Source organism: Hyposmocoma kahamanoa, unplaced genomic scaffold (genome assembly GCF_003589595.1).
Source record: "Hyposmocoma kahamanoa isolate Upper Pololo Valley unplaced genomic scaffold, ASM358959v1 66, whole genome shotgun sequence".
Lineage (NCBI taxonomy): Eukaryota > Metazoa > Arthropoda > Insecta > Lepidoptera > Cosmopterigidae > Hyposmocoma > Hyposmocoma kahamanoa.
Window position 1 is genome coordinate 314,019 of NW_020653854.1, and position 6,318 is coordinate 320,336.

The 6,318-nt window shown below is 42.8% G+C and overlaps 1 long non-coding RNA gene across 1 annotated transcript; it reads left to right on the forward strand.

The window, feature by feature from the left end:
* The first annotated feature begins 2,104 nt into the window (after positions 1–2,104).
* On the forward strand, positions 2,105–5,116 carry LOC113231990. Its single transcript, XR_003310589.1, has 3 exons — positions 2,105–2,338; positions 3,056–3,180; positions 5,002–5,116. It is a non-coding gene; the product is annotated as an uncharacterized LOC113231990 (long non-coding RNA).
* The last annotated feature ends 1,202 nt before the right edge of the window (positions 5,117–6,318 follow it).

Consider the following 6,318-nt stretch of genomic DNA (forward strand, 5'->3'; position numbering starts at 1 on the left):
GTTAAAATCAGCCCTGCTACCATTGTTCCCAGAGACGAGCGAAATTAACGCAAAATGTTTTATTGTTTTCATTTTTAACTCTCTAGCTGAAAGCGAAGTTTAAAAAGCAGATAATAACCTTTACGCAAAACACAACATTGCGGTGCAGAGCTGTAAAATGTGTTCCTTTATTGCTCTCTCTTTTAATTACATTCTTCGCACTCGTTCGCCGCTTGCCTTCGTTTTGCGTCGTTCTTTCATAAAACGGTCGCGCTCTGTTTTGTTTTGTTGTTCGTGAGTGGTTTTATTAAAAAATAAATGCAATTTCCCCAATCGGAGCACATGAGGCCGACAAAAACGGCTGCCGCAAAATACTTGGATAGAAAGCGCTTCAATTAATTGGTTCATTAGTATTCTCTATTAAATTAACCCTCGTTTTCTACAACTTTAGCAAAACTGGCGCGTTCCAAATTGTTCTTTTCCAAGTAAGTAGGTAGTTAAATCATAAGTATCTAAATAAAACTAAGCACTGGATCTCTGTAAATCTTTTTCCAATGCAATAGCGTTCCGTAAAGGCCCGCAAAGGTCCCTTCATTAGTAATAAATAAGCGAAAGACTTGACTCTTCAAGCTCGCCTATCCATTGTTGAGAAATACAAATATTGACATAATTAATAAAAGCGGAGCACGTCCGTGCACTACCTGCGCTGACTTCTTACAACTGAAGGAGATAAGTATTAGTACTCATGTTTCTTCCGCCGACTCTGCTGCACTCGCGCGGCATCATGCTCCAAGAAACGGTAATAAATACTTACGTCTGCGCAACGATCAAGTACCACATTGTAATAAATAAGAACTTCTTTGGATATTTCTTTTATTTTAAACATTTCCATTAAAACAATCAGTTTGTGAGAAAATTCTTTATTTTTTACTTTTCTTTGATTATTCCTGTCCGATCACTCGACCGGAGAGGAATAATCAAAGTAGGTTTATTTTTATGTGATAAGATTTACAATTTAAAAAGGAGAATCGGCTTGTTACGGCGAAAAGTGCGTTGGTGTGCCCACGAGACGCCCTGCAAGACACTCCATCACCGACGGTGACGTGTCGACATTCGACACGCCAATACCGTCAATGACACGCATTCTCAGCACATACATTTACTACGCTTTTTATAATTTTCATTTTATTTCACTTCAGGGTATTTACAATTGCCTATAACATTGGACAAATTACATTACGTGTTATACAGTTTATGTTAAAAGTAGAAACGATATCCTGCATATCTAATGCACGACACTTTTGTAGGAGTCTGACCTATCCGTGTTTTTTTCAACTGAAAGCACAAGTCCCATTCTAGGTCACTCATCTGTTAATAGCTGTTTAATGGCTTCTCCAATACAACGCGACGCGGCCGTTCGAAACATTATCTAGGCAACATTAGCAAGCAGCGCAGCGTTTCCTAACGCCGCTGCACCCTCCCCGTGTTCTCGGTTTTTGTGTAACGACTTTCGATTTGCCGAGCACGTGGAGTGCTCTCGAGCAGGCTCCGGGGGCGATATCACTCCACGTCGCCCCAAGAGTGTTCATCTACCAAATAACGCGTAACTTACCCCTGCCGACAATTCACGGCCCTCCGCTTCGCTAACTCAAAAACGGTACACGTCACTTTTTTCTAAAAATTTCAATTTCACACTGTATTGCCTCCCCTTTCCGGAGCTATAAATTTCAACTACTTTGACCCAAGAACAGATAATATTTCAGTTCGTACATTTTTCTTATCTACGAATACACATTCTCTTGATCGGATACCTTTAAATTGCACCTTATCCTACTTTACGAGATCCGGAAATTATTTCCGATATGAAGTTTCCATAAATCGGAGGCTTACCTAAAGCAATATTAACTTTTTACGAGCACCAGCGCCGCCCATATCGTAATATCAGCGTCACTTATATCTCTCCGCTTTATAAAGTATCAGATCACCGTGAGCGGAAATTCCTTCTTTTCTGTCACCAGAATCGAAAGTTTTGTTCGCTCGCAAACTTCGCAGTATCATTTTAATATCAAATTGATATTTATAAATTCCAAGTTCTGTGACGAATAGAAAAAGAGATAACGAGGCCGCCGCCTCTTTCTGTGATCACTGCCACGAATTATGTGCTTCGAGTGCTGAATACTAAATGAAGTCGGAAAAGTAGCGCGAGCCTACGTGAACTTGGCCGAAATTACGGTTATCGAGGCAATCGGCCCCGTCTGCGCCGCTGCGACGACAACGTCGCGTCGCGCCGACGACGAGGCGAAAGGCCGTGGGCGTACGGCGAGTTTCTCTCGCGACGAATTTTATTAAGGCGAACGAAGTAAGTCATTCAGCTTTCAATAAAGCGGAGGATGCGATCTGTAAATGGCTTACAGAAAATTTGCGCTTCCCTCGAACGCTAATGAATTTTCCTGTATTGTATTGACTGTATAGTATTGACGTGTTCTCGAGAGGTGTTAATTATAAATACATTATTATTTATAACAAATTCTTTTTCAGTTTATAAAATATGTTACCCGTTATTGCGTTCACTTGTTAGCATACAGTAATAAAAATGTAGCAAAAGCCAACCGTCCTTTCCGCTTTCGTGAGGCCTAAAAACTAAGAACGTGTGGATTTCCACGGCTCCAATCGCAACTACAGTGAAAGTTCCCGAGCGAATATCCGCCATTCTCGACAAACTTTTCTGCTTTTAGCAAAAGTGGGCTCGCATGTGATACAACCCTGAATTCCTAAATCCTTTTAGCCGGCCTCCTTCCGCCCTCGCGGGACTCCGTTTCAAATCAGTTTTGATAAACATCTTGCGCCCACCTCACCTAACTCTATTCAAGAATTCCGCCTAGTTTCGGTTTGCTTGAGGAAACTCTCTGTTTATCAGTCTGTACTGGATTTGATCTTGTGTATATTTAATGTCGTCACGCGGTATTGAGGGCGTGTAACAATTTTTTTGCTTCGTTACTAGATAATTTAGTTTAATCATACAACGCACTACTACTTCCACCTTACAAATATGCATTTTTTGTTTAATGTGTTGCAGCGACTGACGGAGCTCCCGAGGCAATCGAGTGGAGGACATATGCCTATGCGCGGTATGAGCGACCACGGCGGTGGCGACGAGGACAATGGTGGAACGACCGCTTTGATGAACCGTTTCCATCTAGTGTAATTTTTTTCTTAATCCATATTTGACTACTATTCATTGCTCTTTTAACGTTCTCGCCACAGAGCACACAGAAATTTCTCGCGTATCGAGTAGACATTTGATACACCTACTTTTTTATATCGAGTCCAAGATTTGATAACGAAACAATTAAAGAAACGAAAAGAGTAGAGTCGTGAGTAATCCACGGGTGACACGTGCTAACTCTTGACCGGAATTGCCCGCGCCCCGCCCGCGCCCCGCCCGCGCCCCGCCCGCGCCCCGCCCGCGCCCCGCCCGCGCCCCGCTCGCGTGCCCACAGGCGCCGTCGCCAGGAAGATAGCCACAGACTTATTGCAATATTAAATTGAGTTAACGGCGCCTTACACGCCTCTCGCTCCGCGCACACGCATCGCGGAACAATCCTGCCGGATACAATGATTACCCCTCCCCTCTAGTCGGTCGTGCGTTCCATTGTCCTTTTGATGACAGATTAATCGCGTTAGGTCTCGTCATCTCGATAGGCACAGTTTATCGGACTAGCGTATGGACTAACGCAAATATCATTTGACACTTGACGTCAAACTTTATAAAAGGGCTGTGTGATTTGAAAACTGAAAGGAAACATCAGCATCTCGCCTGCAGCAGTCGCCTGACGGACTGCCTTATTGCACACGTATTTTTGAAAATCTCGTAGAGGACTGCGATCCATTTACAACATCACAACTGTACACAACTTATGCAATAAAAAGACACTAGGAACGATAATAAAATACGAAACAGTTATAAATTTATTATTAAATATTAATATTATGTAATGATTACAAAAATAAACAGAAATTACGAACGCTGAAGACAAATTTTAAAATAATGTGAATATAATACTATGTCAAAACCGGAACAAACAGTAGTTGTGGTGTAGTAAATAGTCGAAGGCGACGCATTGTTCGTGTAGAGAGACCGATATGCAGCGCATTTTACACAGTTTAGTAGTACACATAAATTGATTATTCATTTCTTTATTGTTTATTTTAATTATTATTTTAGTTATTTTTTTTTATCGTTTTGTGACCTCTTTCGATCTGAGGAAGTAATTATCGTGCTTGGAGGTATACAGTCGCCTGCTCTGCTCTGAGACGTTGCAACAGTGACATACACGTAATTTTAGAAATTGAATTGTTTCCACTTTCAAAGGCATTGCACTGTGCAACTACGTGTTCATGATGTTTTTGGAATTTAATGAAAGCATTAACATTCATGAATATCGAATTCGTTTTTGCAAGAAAGTGCAAACAATGGATCCGCTGCTGCCGTAGGGGCGTCGCGTGAGTGTCGTGTTGGCCTCGTGTCTATTACTCTACGTCAGGCAGTGTCAGTATCATCAGCGTTTGACGCGGACGAGGCGCGGGCGCCGCGGTCTGCAATATTACCGTGACTATTTTCATCGCATCTGACCATTAATTCCTTCCGCGTCCATTAGGTCGGCGATGCAATATTTTTTCGGGCGTTTATTTCACTTTACTGATTCCACACTTCACTGTCGGGGGAAAACGTGTCACTTCGATCTGACAGTGAAAAACAGCCCTCGTGTCATTTGTCAACGTCAGCCACTCAGCGCGGGAGCAAAACATAATTTCATAAAGACATCGTTGTTCTTGTTATGCGCCGGCACCAACGCCGAGCCGGTTTTTACAGCGTGATCTGCTGCTGCTCCTGCCATCATCACTTTCTTATCTGCTTAACGCCACCTCCGCGACATAGCATGTCATCATTATGCCGCGCCATCTCATGTCATCTTGCATGGTCCTGCAAGATGACATGAGATGGCATTTGTTTGTTTTCAGTTTCAGTTTTGAGTGCATTTCTTTTGCTTTCATTTGTATCAAATTCTTGCGCAAATACTCTTAAATGAAAGACAGAAAAACTTAAACGCTTCCGGCGGGTCACTAGCAACGTCGATTTCAAGTTTTTGTGTGTATCTATACTAGTGAAGTGCCAATTTATTAAAACTATTTAGCGGCCGAAACACTGCCGGCATTGCCGAGAACATTACGCGGTTGCGTCCATTTGAAACATGCGATTGTTGTGAACTACAAAAATACAGAAGACAAAGCGAGTTCTCTGATGCCGTGCGTAATATATAGTTGACCGTACTAATAACGAATGTTACTGAGTGATAGTCCGATATCGGATAGCGGGCCGGCGGCGGCGCCGCGTGTCGGGCTCGGCCGCTCGCTACCCTGCAATCGGACCGATCATCAAATCTCATGTCAAACGTCAGCTTCCCTTTGAACAAGCGTTACAAGGGACGAAACAATAAAATATTTATCCCGAAATAGTTGAGAAAGTAAGGAATCTTGTTCGATATAGTTGGTTTTGGAAGTAACACAAAGGAGACTGATAAATAATTCAAATGCTGCAATGCGGCCCCGAGGAATCGACGAGGAATGTTCTCGTGTGTATAAGGTGTAGGTACTCCTGGGAAGTAGAGCGATCGTAGCGGTACGCTCGAGTCCGCTGCGCCGGTGATGAGTTGCGCTCACGCCGCACCACATAAAAGATATCAAACTGCCATGTTAACATCCGACAAATCTATCGAGCTGACTGAAAAAACATTACTTAATATGCAAAATCTGTGAGCGTTTGTAAAAAGTGTTCGAAAGTTTAAGTAGCTGATAAAATTGTGATACGTCACTTCACCTGATGAAAGCGAAGCCTGTTACCGCGTTTTCACACTGTCATCGTCATGGTGTCGCATCGCGAGGAACGGGCGGCGCGGGCGGCGTGGGCGGCGCGGGCGGCGACGGTGGTAAGAAACTTGTTTAAATTTCACTTTCGTTCGACGGATGTGAGGCCACAAAAAGTTGGGTAATTAGTTTTTCGTCAACGCAAAGTTATACTTGAATTCACGCATGAGTGGAATACAATGTGAATAATTTCTCGGCATCCTTGAGGATATAATAAACCAGTTTTGATTTTGTTTTCATCGCAAACTTTGTTCTAAATTTAATGTACTGTTAAAGTAACTTTGATAACGAAGTGGCTGACGGTGGGGATTCTGCTACATCGCGCTGCGCTGTTCAGATTTGCTCCACACGAACGAATATAACTGGCGCCGGCATCAATTCCATTAATTATGAATTTCAATTTGACCGTTGTCC